This window comes from Megalobrama amblycephala, linkage group LG10 (assembly GCF_018812025.1).
Source record: "Megalobrama amblycephala isolate DHTTF-2021 linkage group LG10, ASM1881202v1, whole genome shotgun sequence".
NCBI classification, from domain to species: domain Eukaryota; kingdom Metazoa; phylum Chordata; class Actinopteri; order Cypriniformes; family Xenocyprididae; genus Megalobrama; species Megalobrama amblycephala.
In genome coordinates this window covers 38,339,286-38,360,817 of record NC_063053.1, presented here as the reverse complement: position 1 = coordinate 38,360,817, position 21,532 = coordinate 38,339,286, and the positions used below count along the sequence as shown (strand labels likewise).

The following is a 21,532-nucleotide window of genomic DNA, read 5'->3' as shown; positions in this document are numbered from 1 at the left end:
ACTGTTTTACATAAATACAATAGAAACTAGAAACTAGGTGTTTTATCTGTGGTTAATACAATGATGTAAATGTATTATGGTATGGATGAACATTTAACTGAATATTTAAACTTTACCCTGAAGATTTCAATTGTTACAGATGTTACTGCATCCCAACTCAAGCTACTTTCAAATACTTTCATTTCTAAGAGAGAAAAAACACTAGTGTTGGGTCGAGTCCACCTTAGTTGAGTCTGAGTCGAGTGCGAGTCATTCTGAAGTATAATGCATTAAATGCAATTCTGTGTATCAGACAGATAATTATAGCTAGAGAAGAAAGACTTTATTAAAATAGTTGGGTAAAGACACACTGACACCATCAGCTCACTGCAACACAGCGAAATACTGGATTGATGATCACACACAAATCATGATAGTGAGTTCAGAGCACAAAGCGTCGTAAGATGATAATAATGTGAGATGATATTTTTTGAATCAGATTTAGAGCAATAACATGAATTTAGGACAGGCCCTAAAGCTTACATACAGAAAAACACACAAATGTTTGTAATTGACAGACAGACAGAGTGAGAGTTATTTGGTCTTCTGACAGCACAAGATTCTTCAGTCTTCATATTCCCAGCACGTCTTCAGTCACATGACACCCCAACAGGATGTTCCCGTCACACACGCACTGAGACAGGCCGTCCGCTGAAACACACACACCTCCAAACTCAGTACAAGAACACGTATGGCATTAATTCACACTGAATGCTGATGTCTCACGTTTCTGAGAGCGGATCCACGACGCCGCCTTCATGGCCACAAACTGCCACTCCACCTGGTCACCTGATCTACATGCATTTAACCAGATCAGGGCCAGAACGGTGGCCCACACTGACCCGTCCACCTGGAACACAAACCACACGTCACACACACACACACACTGAACCAATCATGACGTATCTGAGGACATGACATCATTCGCCCCACCTGTGCCGGTCTGTGTTTGGTCACCTCGTCCTCCGTCTTTCCAAACACAGCAGCCAGTGCAGCGCTCAGTTCCCAGCATCCCGAGGCCTTCTGAAGAGAGACCAGCTGGAGCAAAGGGTCCGTCTGGGGCTCGGGTTCTGCTGACGCACACCGAGAGTTTAGACATGAAGAACAAACAGCAGCTTTATATGATATGATGATTAGAGATGATAAATGAAATCCTACAGTGAAGCGCAGCAAAACTGCACGTAACGTGTGTAACATCTCTATTTCAATGCTCCGTCACAGAGCGAGTTTCGTCATTTCTGAAGGTTTAACATTAAAACCTGAGCAGCTGTGACATCATCACTTACATTCAAACGACAAAATTCAACTGGACAAGACAATCGAACTAACCCTAATCTAACCTGACACTGCAGAAGTGTGTATGATGATGAAACATGAGGTTATGAATACGGGCTACTTTATGAGCTCTGTACGTAATAATGTGCTTCTCTTTTCATCTGTCCCTTGAATTAAGTGAAGAAAAGTACATTTATAATCTCATGTCATGATTCATTCTAGAATAATCTACATGAAATGATTTATCACTATTTAAAGTGTTTAGAGCAAAAGCACATAAATGCTTAAAAAATATATTCCATGTCCAGAAGCAGACAAATAAACGCTGAAGCTTGTCCTTCATTTGTTGGCCATTTGTTTGTCTTACAATTAAAGGATTAGTTCACTTTCAAATTAAAATTTCCTGATAATTTACTCTCTTCCATGTCATCCAAGATGTTCATGTCTTTCTTTCTTCAGTGAAAAAGAAATGAAGGTTTTTGAGGAAAACATTCCAGGATTTTTCTCCATATAGTGGACTTCACTGGGGTTCAACGGGTTGAAGGTCCAAATGTCAGTTTCAGTGCAGCTTCAAAGAGCTCTACATGATCCCAGACGAGGAATAAGAGTCTCATCTAGAGAAACCATCGGACATTTAAAAAAAATATAATATATAAAAAAATATTATAAGCACAAATGCTCTGTTCTGCGATGCGCGTTCGTGACGTCACGTGATACGCAGTTACGTTGAAAAGGTCGCGCTTGACATAGGCGGAAGTACCAAGTCAGTGTTTACAAGTTGAACGTGCAAATACTACGTCAAACGCCATTTACAAAAAAAGGCAAAACAACAATGTGGGACGATTTTGAACTTCGAGGAGGAGATGAGTTTTTCGCCCTGCCCTACCTTTTTGAACCGGAATACACAGAGAAAGAGACTGCTGCGGCGACACACACCTCTCCAGCATCGGGCAGACGAAGATCTAACGAGACGTGGTGGTGCACATGTGGCAAATGCCAACAGAGGAAGAATCTCAATGCTGCCACGACTGGACCATTTCAATCAGTCGGTGAGTCCCTGTTTCCATCTCGCTGCATTACCGGACAGAATGGATTTCCACCGTTACTGAGCAACAGCATTTTAAGGGGGTCGCACACCGGACACGAAGCTCAGCGCCACGACACGTCTTTACAATTCGAACGCATTGTTTTCTATGAGTGTACGCACACCGGTGGAGACATTCAGCGCCTGTCCGCGGCGCCCAGCTACGCCTCAAAATCCTGCTGTGCCACAGCGCGCCATGTACATTGTTTTACTTTAAATGTATATTATATTTCTCTCAAATCGGCATTAATGTACATACTGACTTCACCCTGTGCTGCAAGATACATTAGTTTTACACTTTTAGTTTAACAGCTTGAATAAAGTCTAAAAATGTATAATAAACGTAGCCTTTTCTTTCCTTTTGCTCTGTTGTGCCATTTTTCCATGTACACTACATATTCTTTAATATTTCGCACTGAGGTTAAAGTTTCCCTGTTGACGTAAAACACTCCCATTGTGCAGCTCTTCTATCAGGAGTCGAGTCAAAATTGAGCTCGCGTGTATATAATGTGCGATACCTGTGAGCGGTCAGAGATGCGGCGCCGAGCTTCGCGTCTGGTGTGCGACCCCCTTAAGAGGTGTTTTTGTTCTGATGGAGAAGCGTATAACAGTCTGATGGCACTGACAACACAGAATGGAAGAACCATTAGTTGTTTTACCTTTTTTTGTAAACACCGTTTGACTTAGTATTTGCACGTTCAACTTGTAAACACTGTCGAGCGTGACCTTTTCAATGTAACTGCGTATTACGTGACGTCACAAACACGCATCGCAGAACAGATCAAGCAAGCATTTGTGCTTATAAAATTATTATTATTTTTTTTTTAAATGGCTGATGGTTTCTCTAGATTAGACTCTTATTCCTCGTCTGGGATCATGTAGAGCTCAGAAACTGACATTTGGACCCGTTGAACCCCGGTGAAGTCCGCTATATGGAGAAAAATCCTGGAATGTTTTCCTCAAAAACCTTCATTTCTTTTCCACTGAAGAAAGAAAGACATGAACATCTTGGATGACATAGAGGTGAGTAAATGATCGGGAAAAGTTTATTTAAAAGTGAACTAATCCTTTAACAAGATCCACATGTAATATCTGAGATATTTAAGCATATTTGAACACTCAAGAGAATCGACTCCAAGGCTTTGAGTGCAACACCAGGAAACTACATTTACACATAAGAAATGTTTTGTCAGTAATTACTATTAACTATTTATTGTTAGGGGCAATTTATTTAAGGAATGGGAAGCATGACTGATGCAGCCAAATCAGACGGGATTAAAATGCAAAAGCAGTTCTGTAATTGTCACATCATAATGACGTCCCCATCTGAGCGAATCCTGATTAGAGTAATGTTTCTGAATCTGAGGCTGATGTGTTGATTTACCCTGATATGACGCAGAATCACATTCAATCATGCCGCAGTCAGCAGACTGGAAGATGGCACGTGCTACAAAACAATCATTCAAAGAGTGACTTTCCGAAACAGACCATTTATATATAAGAAAAAGAAAAGCTCAGTGAGATATATCTTGTCTTACACTTTGGAGAACCAAATCCCATTTGAGGCATTGCCATTGCTAAGAAAACAGAGAGAAACAGATATGAGCACATGCTGAAAGCATCATTCAGACAGTGACATTCAGATATGGAGAAAAAGAAAGACAATTAGATGAAAATACACATTCACAAAAGAACAACAGGAGTTGAGTGAAGTGTGTGTTGGTTGCGTATTTCTCTTACGCATTGGAGAACAAAATACCGCGTCAGCCATCATTGCTAAGAAAACAGAGAGAAACATATGAGCACAAGCTAAAACCATCATTCAGACAGTGACATTTAGATATGAGGAAAAAGACAATTAGATGAAAATACACATCCAGAAAAGAACAACAGGAGTTGAATGAAGTGTGTGTTGGCCATCTATTTCACTTACGCATACTCGATTGTAATGACATGGGAGCCGCCATTGCTGAGAATAGAGAGAAAAGCACATGCATAAGAACAGACGACACTTTAAAATAATAAAACAAAATCAAAAACACTCACCAAACCAAAACACACACGGCTCAAATCCATCTCAAGAGCTCCAAAAATGGTGAAGGTGCTTGTCGTTTTTTTTTTTTTTTTGAGCGATTACCTCTATGAATGTATTAGTACTGAAAAATGTGTAGTTTTTATTTTACATGGCTAAACCACAGCGGCCATCTTTGAGTCACGGCACACATCTTCATATGAACGATGACAAAACTGAGTATTTGAGTTCAGGACGGGCGTTGCTCTTTGGGACGAAAACTGATCTTCACATTTCAAGGTTCATGAACAAATATTTTTGCAAGTTTTTGTTTCTTAGACTTATAAATGAAGGTCAATTATTGTTCAGGGTTCCACATTTAGAGTGGAATTTACAATGGGAAGGATTGGAGTCTCATCCCTGACTTTTTTTAGGTGTTTCTGTTAAATATAGTGTGAATGCAGAACATTTCAGGCTTATCTTAATATTTTTATGGGACGTAAAAGTGTGAGTGTGCAATTTCTTTTGAATGTCCCTCACTTTAGGTTTGATTATGTCTGAAACAGACAGGAAGCTGAAATTTTCACAGATATAAGACCTCAATGAGAGCGCTCTGAGATTCTGCTGCTTACAGAGCTAGAGCTGGTGGAAATCTGGGGAAAAGCTTCATTCAGGTGCTTGGAGAAATGTACAGATGTAATAAAAGAATAACAAATAATAATACAAATTAAAAATGTACAACAGAACCTATATCTGTGAAAAAGGCCTATATGGTCCTCCACCAGGGATTTTAGATTTGCACGACCAATACATAAAGGTCATCACAAAAGAAAGAAAGAAAGAAAGAAAGAAAGAAAGAAAGAAAGAAAGAAAGAAAGAAAGAAAGAAAGAAAGAAAGAAAGAAAGAAAGATTAAAATTCCACTGGAGCACTTGAGATGGACTGACCCACGTATGAGTTTAAAAAGAAAGAACAGTATTTTATTCCTTACCGCACATTCTCATTGGGGCAGAGCACATCGCAAACCCTTGAAGCATATCTAATAAAGAATTTAATTTCACATGTTGATGATGAGAATACACCAATGTTACACTGTTATGTGACAGGAAAACTGATTCTGAAATCCTGCTTCTAAACAGTCCTGATCCTGGAGGGCCAGTGTCCTGCACAGTTTAGTTCCAACACACTTACCTTTTCTAGCTAAGCCACTTTAAAGGTGCCCTAGAACGTTCTTTCACAAGATGTAATATGAGTCTAAGGTGTCCCCTGAATGTGTCTGAAGTTTCAGCTCAAAATACCCCATAGATTTTTTTCAATTAATTTTTTTAACTGCCTATTTTGGGGCATCATTAACTATGCGCAGATTCAGGCTGCGGCCCCTTTAAATCTCGCGCTCCCTGCCCCCCCCGAGCTCTTGACTATAAGTGCAGTTATACAGTGCAAAAACAAAGTTCACACAGCTAATATAACCCTCAAATGGATCTTTAAAAGATGTTCGTCATGCATACAGCATGCATGGATCGAATCGTGTGAGTACAGTATTTATTTGGATGTTTACATTTGATTCTGAATGAGTTTGATAGTGCTCCGTGGCTAAAGCTAACATTACACACTGTTGGAGAGATTTATAAAGAATGAAGTTGTGTTTATGAATTATACAGACTGCAAGTGTTTAAAAATGAAAATAGCGACGGCTCTCGTCTCCGTGAATACAGTAAGAAAACGATGGTAACTTTAACCACATTTAACAGTACATTAGCAACATGCTAACGAAACATTTAGAAAGACAATTTCCAAATATCACTAAAAATATCATGATATCATGGATCATGTCAGTTATTATTGCTCCATCTGCCATTTTTCGCTATTGTTCTTGCTTGCTTACCTAGTCTGATGATTCAGCTGTGCACAGATCCAGACGTTAATACTGGCTGCCCTTGTCTAATGCCTTGAACATGAGCTGGCATATGCAAATATTGGGGGCGTACATATTAATGATCCCGACTGTTACGTAACAGTCAGTGTTATGTTGAGATTCGCCTGTTCTTCGGAGGTCTTTTAAACAAATGAGATTTATATAAGGAGGAGGAAACAATGGAGTTTGAGACTCACTGTATGTCATTTCCATGTACTGAACTCTTGTTATTCAACTATGCCAAGATAAATTCAATTTTCGATTCTAGGGCACTTTTAAGACAAACCTGCAATGCTACGGTACACAGGGCAGGAAAACAGAGGATGGATGTCAAAAGAGGAGACGCTTCACTACGTTGAATAAACTGCTTTTGTGGGAAAATGGCTTATCATTTAATGAATCGACAGCCCATGGCTAATCTTCAATATATTTGCTCTTAAACATTCATTTTGGATTGATCTATTTTTAGAGTTTACACCAAAAAGAAAAAAAAATTCTGTTTTTATAAGAGAAGTCATGGACAGATATGATTCAGTTTACAGCACTTCCTTTCATGTCTATGGCAAACAGTGACTGAGCGTCGCACAACTGTTAAGGCTGTAATGTGATTGATTATCAAGGCACATGTGATCCAAGTTAGCAGTTATGCTTTCTCCAATGGTAGAGCCAAGGACCCTCGTATCTCCCAATAATAAGACCATCTGTTTCTAGTGATCCTGTAGAGATGATCTGGTCCAGGTGTGTTTGATTGTGACTGGAGGACAGTGTTTCTCCAGGATCAGCTCTGCTCTAAACACAGAAATCAGTGAACTTACGCTGTACTGGCACTCTCCTCTGCAGCAGCGGCCCTTTGACCGTCTGTTTGCTGTCTTTATTGATGCCGATGAAGGCTGTGTGAACGCTGCTCACTCCTGCCTGAACACTGAGCTCCACGATCCTGCTCCTGACGGCCTCGGCGTCTGCTCCTCCGGCCCGCTCCTGCAGCTCCAGAGAGCGGATCACAGACCGGGCCGCCAGCCGGTGGATCGTCCGTCTGCAACGAAAACAAACCCGTAAAGACAGTCTTGACCGTCAGAGACGCAGTGCAGTGCCTAGTGAACGTGATCTGATACGGAGGCACTAATGTGAACTGAGCTCGTTTCATCCCACTCTTCTTTGTATTGTTTCACGTCACATCCATAATTGTCCTACTACAGCCAAAATGACCAATAATAAAACTGTATTCAGGAGTACAAATAATCAGATAGTATAAAAATATGCATATTTGGCGTGCTGTCCGAGGGAAGGGCTCCAAGCTTAGAATTTTTGCCCAAACCCAGAGTACTCCCCCAAAGGATGCAAAATGAACAACGGACAGCAGTGGCGATTGGATGGGTAAACCCCGCCGGCCAGCCAACGAGGAGTTTTGACACTTGGACTGGGAGGGTTCTTGCGACATGCGACAGGACTTGAACACTCGCAGCATCGGACGATGACGAACGATGATGGAGTTCAACCGTTTTGGCCTAAAGGCTCTTGCGGCATCCGACGGGAGATCAATACTCGTACTGGTCGGATGGGAAAGCTTTAGCCAGGAGACAGGTGAAAAATTGGTTTCAACCGGGGAGGGCTCTCACAGCGTCCGATGGTAATGAAACACTCACAGCGTCGGACGGGTTAGCCCCTCCAGCCTGCAAACGATGATGGAGTTTAACCATTTAACCAACCTTGCCGAAGGCCTGCTGCTGCGGTCCGACGCTCGTCTTCTAGCGCATGAGAGATGTGAGATGAAAGGGCGGCCTTGCAGGACTATCCGCATCGTAAAGTTTAAGTGGCCAAGCAAAGAAAGCAGTTTGCGTTTAGAGCAGTTTGGACTGTCTAGGAAGGTTGATGTGACCAGAAGTATCCAAACGATTTTCCTTGTGCAGTGTGGCCTGGAAATTAACTGTATCCAAGTTAATGCCCAAAATTGTAATCCTTTTTTTTTTTATCCTGAGCTCAGTGGAAACCGTGCAGGGCTGAGAGATGGATTATTATTAATCGTTTTTGTAAATAATCTTATTTTCTCTCTTTAGAAAAAAAAAATGGTTTTCTTGAAGTGATAGCATGATGAGAAGACTTTATAACCTGTGTATATTCACTGTAGTTTGATACTGTAATCGTTGTTTGATGTTGGATGATAAGTACAGTCTGATTTAGATGATCATTTGCTCCTTTATCTGCACACACACATTCATTCAGTGAAATTCAAAATGGACTCGCTTAAGGTAAAAGATAAAGATATAATTGCATAATAAAAATGTGCGCCTTGAATTTATTCAATTGTGCTCGACAATCACTAAAGGATCACTAAACTTTTGCCATGAAAATGCACTGCTTGTATGATAAATTTATTTTTCTTTCTTTATTTATTTATTAAATTTTAGTTTTCTTTTTCCATATTTATGCCGTTCTGGAAAAAATTTTCCAAACTGCATAGGAACCCTCAAAATAACAGTTTATTTTCATAAGTTATCTGTCTATGGGTCTTTAGAGCCCCACCTCTGCCTCGCTGCTGGTGTTTGCGTCTCCGTATAGCTTTGTTTTCTCTTACTTTTATTCATTGTTGCTTATATTATTATTATTGCCTACCACATTAATCTGACGTCGCTAGCCTGTAATCTTTGAATCTAAATCGCTGTCACAACGCGTTTGCATCTCGCTTGTTAACTTATCAGTCTCGCGCGCTCCTTTTCAACGCGTTCATCAAACAGCTGTGGTAACTCGGATCAGTCTACAAACACGGTGAGTCATGTCATCCTTTCCCACTGTTATCTCGTGTTCAGTCTGTCACATGTTCAGTGTAGCTCTCTCTGTCAGCGACGAGGGATTTACATGTCATAAATGTAGGGAAATAGTCAAGCTGACAGAGAGAATCTCAGAATTAGAGACACGCATCCAAACTTTAATCGAGGATAGTAAGAATGCAGGGGCTTCAGATACTGTTTTGGATGCGACTAGCTTAGTGAACTCTGTACATTGTTCGGTTCCGGCTGTAGAGCCCGCGCAGCAGGGCACTTGGGTAACGGTGAGGCGGCCTAGCCTCACTCCTGTTCGTCGGAGTGGTGAGATAGTTAGCAGATTATCATCACTCAATGGCTGGCTGTCTAAGTGGTGTCCGCAGAATAATATAGGTTTCATAGACAATTGGAAAAGCTTTTGGGGCAGACCTGACCTGTTGAAAAGAGATGGTATTCATCCGTCCCGGGATGGTGCTGCTCTTCACTCTAGTAATATGGCACATAGTCTCAGAACTAAAACATGACAAACTGGGGCCCAGGACAGGAAGCAGACAGACTGGCTAAACCGACCGTCTGCTAGCTGCCTCACGTTACAGAAGTCAGATAATTAGAATTAGTACTAGCTGCAGATAAAGTCCTTGTTGTTGGTGATTTTAATATCCATGTAGATAATAAAAAAGACTCATTAGGATTGGCATTTACAGACATTCTAAACTCTATTGGTGTTAGACAACACGTGTCGGGACCCACTCATTGTCGTAATCATACTTTAGATCTAATATTGTCACATGGAATCGATATTGATGCTGTTGAAATTCTGCAGCAGAGTGACGACATCTCAGATCATATCTAGTCTCGTGTATATTACATTTAGTGAAAGCGGCTAAACTGCCTCCCTGCCATAAATATGGTAGAACCATCACTTCTACCACTAAAGATCGCTTTATAAATAATCTTCCTAATCAGTTTCATCGCCTTAGCATACCAGACAGCTTAGAAGACCTAGATGTTGCAACAGAAACTATTGACTCTCTCTTTTCCAGCACATTAGACTCAGTTGCTCCTTTAAAAAAGATTAAGGAAATTAATCCAACACCATGGTACAATGAGTAACACACTCGGGCCCTAAAAACAGCAGCTAGAAAAATGGAGCGCAGCTGGAAGAAAACAAAACTAGAAGTATTCCGCATTTCGTGGAGAGAGAGAATGATTGAGTACAGAAAGGCCTTAAAAACTGCTAGATCTGCCTATTTTTCAAAACTTTTAGAAGAAAATAAACATAACCCTAGGTATTTATTTGATACAGTGGCTAAATTAACAAGAAATAAAGCTTCAACTTCTGATGTTTCCAAGGAGCACAGCAGTAATGACTTTATGAACTTCTTTACTTGCAAGATTGATAATATTAGAGAAAAAATTATAACCATGCAACCGTCTACTACAGTCTTGTGTCAGACAGTGCATTGTAGTGTCCCTAAAGAAAAATTCAATTCATTTACTGCTTTAGGAGAGGAAGACTTGTCTAAACTTGTTAAATCATCAAAATCATCCACATGTATGTTAGACCCTATACCGACTAAGCTATTGAAAGAGATGCTTCCAGAGGTCATAGATCCTCTTCTTAATATTGTTAATTCATCTTTATCACTAGGATACGTACCAAAAACGTTTAAACTGGCTGTTATTAAACCTCTTATTAAAAAAAAATCACAACTTGATCCTAGAGAATTAGTCAATTACAGGCCGATCTCAAATCTCACTTTTCTGTCAAAAATACTAGAAAAGGCAGTTTCACAACAACTATGTTCCTTTTTAGAAAGCAATAGTATCTGTGAAGATTTCCAGTCAGGATTTAGACCGTACCATAGTACTGAGACTGCTCTCATTAGAGTTACTAATGATTTGCTCTTATCATCAGATCGTGGTTGTATCTCTCTATTAGTGTTACTGGATCTTAGTGCTGCATTTGACACTATTGATCACAATATTCTTCTAAACAGACTCGAAAATTATGTTGGCATTAGTGGAATTGCATTGGCACGGTTCAAATGCAGAAAACTGTGGAGGAACACAGGTGAGTCGGCTATGTACATATATAGGCCTTATCTCTTGCTGATTGGTAATGTGAACGTTTTCCTCCTGAACTTTGTTAATAAAACATCATTTAGTGAGATTTTTTGTTGGCAAAGAAAGCAAGGAGATGATGCCATCCAACATGTGTAAAATTATTTTAGATAATCTTCATAACTCTACACTTTAACTTATTATGTGCCAAAGTACCGGTGATCAGCACACATTTGTAGTAAAATCTGCACATTTACTGCAGCTGCTCATGAATGATGAAGAGCTTTATCAGTCAACATAAGAGGAAATGGAAGATCAGAGAGGTACCGAATTTAACAACAAACAAACAAACAAACAAACAAACTAAACAAAAAAATGTTAGTGTGTGCATGAGTGAGAGAGAGTGTGTGTGTGTGTGTGTGTGTGTGTGTGTGTGTGTGTGTTACCCTGTGTCTTCCTTAGGTTTCAGAGTAAACTGGAGCTGGTTAGTCACGGGTTGGTCTTTCAGCCTGTATTTCAGAGTTACTGCTCCTTCTGTCGTTCCTGAACTCTGTGACGAGGGAGAAACAAAGAAACATGAGCAGCATTTGATGATTTTACACAGCTCTTTCTTACGAGGGTTAGTGTTGGGTCACATCTGGGTTAGGACAGGCTGTCAGGCAGCATTTGTTCTTAATCTCAGAACCACACAATGATTGACATGTCGTATATTGCCCACAGGACACTAGTTGAGGAGCCCTTGGGTTAAACAGTGTGGCTCTGGAAAAGCCCTTCAGATTAAAGGATTAAAAAGCTTTGACCTGTCCTTTCAGCTGAGCGTAGATGAGCGCCCTCTGGACCCTGGAACAGAGCACTGATGGGTGGAGACAGCATGTCCACCGTAACGCCCTCAGGAATGGTCCAGTCCACAGAGATATTATCCACAGCCGGCTGGAGAGCAAACCTGAGCGACTGCATCACCTGACAGAGAAGGACAAGAGAGGTGGTGAATAAAAACCCTGAACATCTTGTTCTGATTCTGTCCACAGCAGATCTTACTTTGGGTTGCATGCGGTCAGTGCCTGTGATGAACTGAGCGTGACCAGAACCTTCTCTGGCCATTCCTGTGATGAGAGCCGTACTCGCACCCTCACCGATCCCGAAGGAGAAACACCTGAAGGCACGAGAACACAATCACCTGACATGAGCTAAACGCTGTGATATCAGTAGATGAGGAGGAGAGAGACGAGCGCGCCCACCTGTGAGAGTACACGTGACTCTTCACCAGATCCAGCACCTCTTTAGTGTTCCACACCTCTCCATCCGTGAAGATGAACAGCTGAGAGAGAATCAGTGTCAGGCTGAGGAAACACCTCACCGACGCTCAGAAACAGTGCTCGATGATTAATATGTTTGGCTGTACCTGTCGGGGGTGATCCGGGTGACAGGGCTGACTGTAGATGTGTTTCAGCGGCTGGAGGATCTCTGTGCCGCCCATGTCTGCCCTCATGTTCTTCACTCTCTTTAGAGCCTCTTCCATCGTGTCCTCGCTGTACACAACACTCTGACTGCAACGACACACACCACAGTCTCTCACAAAACCACCGCTAAACAGCATCAGATCATTCCTGAAGAACAACTAACATCTGGATACTGACGGGAAGAAGGACTCAAAGTGAGAGCCGAATCCATAGATGTTGAAGTAGCATCCCATGGGCAGACTCTTCAGCAGCAGCAGCAGCGTGTCCTACAGAGACACAAGCACAGATGAGACTCAGCACATCTCAATAAATCTGTCAGATCTCAAATCATGAATCTTACTCTTGCACTTTCGATGCGCATCTGTGAGTCTTTCCCATGATGCATCGCGCAGTCCATACTGCCGGATCTGTCAACCACAAAAACAAACTCGCCTCGAGATGCCATTGATGACATTATGTCTGCAGGGAACTCTGGGTACAAACTGATCATGAGCACCGGGTCGCCCATCAGAGAGCCTGAAACACAGACAGTGTAAACAGGGTGAGAATGGACAGTATTCAGTATGAACCGTTTACACCGTACGACAGTCCTACAGAGTGAATCAAAGTACCTGAACAACTAATCAAGTCCTGTGTCCAAACACACACACACACACACACACACATACACACACACACACACACACACACGAACCTGTTTTCTCTAATACAGTAGGAAGAATTGTTAATAGTGCAAATGAAATGAAATGTGGAGTATATAGAGGAGAGTGTAAACTGTGAACCAAAATCTTTAATCGCTTAGTGAGACACAAACACCAATGGCAAAAGAATTGCCTTCATGAAGAAATTCTGGCAATATCTGATATTTCACATTGTGGGTGTGAAGCTTCTTCTTGCCTGTGATGGCTTCATTTTCATATTAGAGTGAAATAACCCTTTAACTCACACAGAAGTATATTTACAGCATACTAAATTTATGTACAAACAAAAACATGTACCTGGCTGAGCCTCGGCCGCTCCGGCCTCCACGACAGCAGTGGGCTGATGGGTATTCTCATAGTACAGAAGCAGCTCAACATCCTTATCGAACCGGTGACCAGCACTCAGATTCACCTGCACACACACCATTACAGGCTTCCTGAAACTGTGACGTTAAGTGCATAAATACTGTCATTCACTCACACACACACTCACTCACACACACTCACTCACTCACTCACTCACTCACTCACTCACTCACTCACTCACTCACTCACTCACTCACTCACTCACTCACACACTCACACACTCACACACTCACACACTCACTCACTCACTCACACACTCACACACTCACTCACACACACACACTCACAAACAGGCGCACACTATCACTTAGTCACTGGTCTCTCCATAGGCGTAATGGTTTCACTCACTATACTGTACAAACCGTACTTCCTAACCCTACCCCTATCCCTAAACCTAACCATCACAGGACACACATTCTGCACTCACTCACTCACTCACTACACTCACTCACTCACTCACACAACAACACATCTCACTCACTCACTCAGTCATCACTCACTCACACACTATTACACATCCATTTCACCACTCGTGGGGACCGCTGGCTGGACCACCACAACTGTAGGTGATCTCAGGTTCACTTAATTACATTGTGGGGCACATTTGGTCACACACACATGTCACACTCACACTCACTATCACACACACACACTCACACACACTCACACACTCACACACACACTCACACACACACACACACACACACTCACACACACACACACACACAGTACCGTGGCGTGAGTGTGGTCAGAGTCGAGGAACACCAGAGGATCCAGAGGGCAGCTGGACTCCAGTCTGGAGATGCGGTCAGAAGATCTCACTTCGACACTCAGAGACAGTGTGTAGGGAATAACACATGCTGAGGAAACTTCTGGAACACCAGCCAGCTGAAGCTGAGAGAATCACATGAACAAACAGAGATACTGTATAACACCAGTCAACCGCCCGACCAGAACTGACCCGAGCACCTGATGGGTTTAGGACACAGCCGATTCGACCGCTGAACACTAAAGCACTGCACTACATCCGATTACCATCAATGACAACATATGAATGATAATAATCATAAATGTTTCCTGAGCATCAAATCATCATATCAGAATGATTTCTGAAGGATCATGTGACACTGAAGACTGGAGTAATGATGCTGAAAATTCAGCTTTGATCACAGGAATAAATTACACTTTACTATATATTCACACAGAAAACAGCTGATTTACACTGTAAAAATATTTCACTGTTTTACTGTATTTTTGACCAAATAAATGCAGAACAGAAAAGATTCTTTCACAAGCTTTTGACCGCTAGTGTAGCTGACGGGGGAAATAAGAGGTTTGATCACATCATTCACTATAAGAATAGTTTCATAAAAAGATGTTTTGTACTTTCAAAACACTGCTGCTTTAAATCAAACATAAATCATGTAGAAATACACGAATGGATAAGCACGTGTGTAATTACGCCACAGAAGATGATCAAGTCATGTGATCTGCACCTGCGGGTGTGTATCTGGGGTTGAGTACAGCCGGCAGACAGAAGCGCAGGGCGTGGTCGGCCTGAACGCTGAGCTCCATCACATAGACGATGGTGATGACGGCGTTCTGACCCGGAGACAAACACCCGACGCTCAGTTTGAACACATCCGAACTCTGATCGCTCTCTTCCAGCAGAAACGCCTGCTGACCCGAACTCACAGCATCATCATACTGATCCCGCGCCTGCAAGAGACGAACACATCCATTACCACAAACACCAGAACAACCGGTCATTACGAGCACTGTTATTATCGTCACGGTTCTCAAACTTCTCAGGACAAGTTTAGTGTATGCCTGTGCCATATTTTGATTAATATTGCTGTATTTCAGGTAAATCCTGACGCTGCGAGAGCCTCACTAGACCTTTGACTGGCTCTTTGCAGATCTGTGGAACACATTATTTTCTAATGGTGTAAATTCCAGGGGTCACCTGAGGCCTCCTCAACTCTATCAGACACAACAGCAGAGATGAACCGGTGAGATGCATTACTGGTTTCACAGTCACAGAGAGAAGGTCATTCATATCAGAGGTACTTCACATACAGAAGCCTTAAAAAACACATCAATAAAAAAAACACATTTTATTCAAACGCTCAGAGACACTGAATGTGGTCAAAAACAATATCATTGCAAAAGTGTATTTTTACAATCTCCACCGGAGTTAAATGGGTTACTGTAGAAAGATAAGAAAAACTTCTGTAGTGTAATGTGTGATCTGAACACAAATACGCTGATAACTACCAAAAATCATTTTACTGAAATAACCCAATTCACCAGTTTACATGCAAATTAATAACCTGGCAATGCAAGTCAACCGCGTTTACAACACCGTGTAAAAAAACAGTTTATTCTACGGTGATGACGTCAAAATGTAAGCATCCATTTATTTTGAGTTGAGTTGAGATGTTAAAGCATTACAAAACTCAGATTCTTTCAAAAAGTCAGAGGGAAACTTGCACAGACTCATTCTCAGACTCTCTCGTCCTTTAGCTGCATGAGATGAGAACACATTTCTCGGGTCAAGAACAAGTCAGAGTTTGCGATATTTCTCCTCCCCAACCGTGAAACACTCGCTTGCTGGATGTGCTTAAATTTGCCATAAATAAGGACATTTTGTGTCACATGTCACATATGCACACTTCAACAAGCCAACAGAACACACACACCTGGAGCAGTTCACTGCGGCGCCCGGGGAGCGACTGGGGGTTAAGGGTCTTGCTAAAGGGCACCTCAGTCATTTCCTGCTTGAGAATCGAACCCGCAACCTTCGCGTTATCAATACGACTCTCTAACCATTCGGCCACGACTGCTCGCAACGAAACGTAAACATCTTAACACGGGTTAATGCCGGGTGAAATCAGTGTAATGGGCAAAAATCTATCTGGTGTCGATCGGTTTATTCTTAAGCCATTTATGACCTTACTCTGATAGAGGAAAACAGGCTAACTCTTGGGCTGAGCACACAGAACAGCATGCGAGTACCGAATTAAATTCTCTTTTGCCTCTTCTAGCGCTGGAATGGTTTAAAATATACTGAACGTGTGAACTAGCAAGACGAAACACATGCGAATTATAAAATTTCACTCTATGGTGGTTAAACTTGCAGTTAATCCGCGTATCACACGCGTGCCGAACTATGGGGCCGGTCCGTACGGATCACAACGATCTGTTTAACCCCTTTATTATGACCTGCTGTAGTACCCAGTGGGTCAGGTGCTGCGCTGCGCTGTTTCCTTAAGAACTGCACATAATGTTTCAATGAAACACTGTTATCAGCTCTAGAAAGTTTGCTGCAGCATGACAGGCCATTTCCCTTTCACTATGCTGCAGCGCCATCTAGCAGCCGAGCTGAGGGTTGCGGCTCTGAACTGGATATTTTTGTGTGTACTTTTGTTTTTATTTTCACACACTTCTGTGTCATTGGCCCAGTGCCTGGATGCACAGAGAACATTTGTATTTCTTTTATAGAGGAGCATTTGTGTAAACTCTCCTCTCTCCCAGATAGGGGAGAAGCAACACAGTGGGCACTGGGTGAACTGGTGCCAACACTCCCAACAGGCGGACTTCCTTCTTCTGAACATTCTGCTTGAATCACACCCTGACGGGGAACACGACTCCGGATGCTGTGAAGAGCGGTGCTGCAGCGACTCTTTCCATTCAGAAACAGACCACTGGTTAGGTCACCTGACTCCACCTGCACTGACTGCTGAGGTGGGGGGGGCCTAGGGATTCTGTACCCCGACTGAGAGGGATCTTTCCCGCTGGATGGGCTTGCAGTTGCCATAATAGATGCAAACAATGGGGATTAACAAGATCACCACAATGTGCCTTTTGAAATCGGTTTTAACCATTATTTCTGATAATATATTGTTATATATAATTAAATATTGAATATCTCCTAACGTTCTGTGACATATTTAGAATTATGGCTCATCAGTTTAGCGGTACTCCTTTTGAGGATCTTCTGAGGAGAGCTTCCAAACAGGATCTTCACGGGGAAGAGAATGAAGTGGCGATCGTTAGCAGCGATGTATCAGGGAGGCGGGACTCCCGTATCACTGTTGTGATTGGTCTGTCACCTGACACACATTGTTTTGTGTTGTGGTGCTTCCAGGATTGGTGACGCCTGAGGCATTTCCATAATGTGAGATACCCGGCCCATGTGAGAAAATGTTCACGTCTCGTCTTTTGCACGCTCAAATTCGTTATTCCAGGTCACATGGTCGCGACACGTGGTGCGTTTTCCAGGTGCATCGGGGTGAAAAATTCTCAACTTTTCAGAATGCCGCAATCGCACCGCAGGTCATGTGATAAGAACCAACCAATCAGCTTCGGCCATTCCGTAACAAAACATCAAAAGCTCAGCCGAACAGCTGATCATAGCTGTACAGGGCGGTTTTATATCTCATCTCCATAAATATATCTAGTAGTAAAGCTAATGCAAGGGCTAGAAATCAATTGATCCTTTGCTGAAACTTCCTCGTCATCACGGAGAGTGCAGTTCATGGATGCACAGCAACGACAGACGCCACGGGAGCGCAAGCGCTTTGGAAAGAAGGAGAAAGCAGCGCGTTTTCAGACTCGATATGTGAACGGCCCCTAATGCCTTACTGTTCATAAAAAGTAACGCAATTAGTTACTTTTTTAGGGAGTAAATATTGCAATATTGTAAGACATTACTTTTAAAGGTCCCGTTCTTCGTGATCCCATGTTTCAAACTTTAGTTAGTGTGTAATGTTGTTGTTAGAGTATAAATAAAATCTGTAAAATTTTAAAGCTCAAAGTTCAATGCCAAGCGAGATATTTTATTTAACAGAAGTTGCCTACATCGAACGGCCAGTTTGGACTACATCCCTCTACTTCCTTCTTTAATGACGTCACTAAAACAGTTTTTTGACTAACCTCCGCCCACAGGAATACACAAGAGTTGCGTTTGTAGAGTGTGTTTGTCGCCATGTTGTCGAAACGCTGTTATTTTCATCCCGCAGTCCAATCACCGGGTCTGATTCCGGCTCAGATTGATAGGGTAAAATTAAAGACATGTTTACAATAACACTGAGCGCGTGCATCTCCACGTTATGGTTAGAGGCGTGACCTTTCCGGGCAAGATGCGCTAAACTGCTGTCGAATCACAACACAGGAACCGCTGGCACAATCAGAACTCGTTACGTATTTCTGAAGGAGGGACTTCATAGAACAAGGAAGTCATCAGCCCGTTTTTATGACAGTGGAAACAGCGGTATACAGAAGTAAATTATGTGAAAAATACTGTTTTTACACGCGAAACATGAACACGTGTTATATTGCACACTATAAACACAATCAAAGCTTCAAAAAACCACGAAAAACGGGACCTTTAAAAGTAACTTTCCCCAACACTGGTTAAAGCAATGCGAGTGACTGGCTGATGGTTACTTTAAGCCGTTTAAATTTTACATTATTTACTTAAAATGACTTCACTCGCACCTGGAGGGCAGCGCAGGGCAGGAGCGCCGCTGTCCTCCAGAGTTTAGCTCCAGCAGGATTAAGGTTGGGAAAGATCAGTGTCACAGACTAAAACACTCGACTCACGCTCTGTTTGTCCTGCACCTCCGCCACGATCTCCTGCTCTCCGATCCTGGCACTGAAGTGGCACACGGCGGCGTCGGCGGGCAGCGGGAAGACGAACACGGCCTCCAGGGGGCGCTCCTCCTCATTGACGTACTGCAGACTGGAGCTGACGGACACCACGTGATCCTGGACCTGCAGCTGCACTGCGATGCTCTTCAGAGGAACTGAAACACAAACATCAGAAGATCTGCACCTGCTGCTGTCATTAAGAGACAATATGAGCAGTTAAAGCTGTAATTATGAGGAGGAAGAGGAGAGTTTATACCTGGCTCATTTTTGTCAGACACGAGACCACAGCAGTTCACCATCCTGACCCTCTGAGAACAAACCAGCTTTATATTATATTATATTATATTATATTATATATTATATTTCATGAGTCTGTTTCGACAAAACCTCGATAATCTGCTGCAAGATACAGACTCGCTGTGTAATATCGTGAATACAGTACATGTTTAGAAGAAAATTATTAAGTCCATAACAATTTTAAAGGTGCCTATAGGAGTTTTAAAATAATTCATAAGAAACTGAAAGAGATGAAGTCATGTCGACGATCTCCTCTGCCAAAGTGAAAGTAAACAGGAAACAGTCTTACTGCTGTTATGATTCCTCAGCGATCAGTCAGTGAATGCTGAAGATGAAGATGAGCTTCTCACTGACCGCGTCAAGATGTTTCAGGAAGAATCCGATGACTTGCTGAAAATGAAGCTGAATCAACTGCTGTTTTGAGGCAAAGCTGCGGGCGAGAGGCGTGACGGCTCATGAATATTAAGTTGGTTGCGTCATATGCGTTCTACGACAGTGGGCGGAGCAACGTGCATATTCATGATATTCGCTCTGCTGTGGGCGTGGCAAACGAATGGAATGAAATGTTTTATCTTGTTTTATCATGTTTGATAGATTATTTCGATAAGGTAATACAGCCGAATGGACACGTGCTCATTTACATGATCAACTGTTCTTAATCTTAACATTATAGGCTAAAATGATCGCTTTGCACGAGCTTTTATTAGAAAGCTTTCACCAGAGTTTCATGTCATCGTTTTTGCTGTCTAGCCTAATGTTAGGAATACAAAAAATGAATCAAGCACATATTTCTTTTTTTCCTCATTACTTTTGAAGTTGTAAACTGTCCCTGTAATTGTTTATTTTGCAGCATTGTGACTTTAATAAAAATTACTGAAATAAAATTCAGTTTTAATAAAGATTTTTAGATGTTTGTCAGTTTCTCTTGTCAGTTTTCAACCACTTGTGTCATGCTGACACTTACTTTGAGCTTAGGTTATGGTTATCTAAATGATTTAACTATTTTTAATTAATTATTTTTTATTATTTATGTTTTTTTGTGGACTGCACTGACAGTGAGATCTGAACTAAGCTGGACGATGAAAATCTGTTTTCTGCAGATAACAGGCTGAACTAACTGCGTCATCACTGAACTGAGCTCAGTTAATCAACACTGTTGTCTCTTTAGAGCTGCTTTACAGCAGAATTGATCTCTGTTTGCATCATTTAATCATTATTCTCCTGATGATCATTGTAAAGCTGATTTTTCAAACAATCTATTACATAAAGCATTACAAAAATAACCGTCTTCACTTGACTTGGACTACTAAAAGTTTTTTTTTTTTTTAGTTATGTCATTACATTCACTAATATTTAAAATGTGGTTGAAATGAGGACGTGTGATTGGCATGTTGGGACATATCCTCACACAGAAGACTCTTGGGTCTGTTCATCAGCAGACTGTTCTTTGAATTTTCACCTTACTTTAAACATGTAATGTCACGGTCTCTTTCAGATTCAGTGTTTCTGATGGTCTCACTCTGAATGTGTTTTCAGACTCAATATAAAAGAATATTTTGTTTGTCAGGGATGCAGAGGCCCTTAATTTTAAGCTTTTGCTTTTGTTGATTTGTCTTGCATGTCCATCTTCAGAGAACACACACTCTGATAAAGCTTATAGTGTGAAATTCATTGGATAAACCAAAACAGTAATGCATAAAATTAGGAAATAAAAATTCATTTTTTAAAAAATGTTTAAGGTACTGGTACTTTTTTCTGGTCTCTGGTATTGTGGGCACTTCTTGTGTCTATTTGCCTCGTCATGACGACTCGCTTGTTGTATTCCTCACCTGTAAGTCGCTTTGGATAAATGCGTCTGCCAAATGAGTAAATGAATAACTGTAAATGTAAATGGTCTCTCTTGATTT

At 41.7% G+C, this 21,532-nt stretch overlaps 1 pseudogene; it reads right to left on the bottom strand.

The window, feature by feature from the left end:
• Positions 1 to 300: 300 nt before the first annotated feature.
• On the bottom strand, positions 301 to 20,094 carry LOC125277588 (annotated as a pseudogene).
• Positions 20,095 to 21,532: the final 1,438 nt, after the last annotated feature.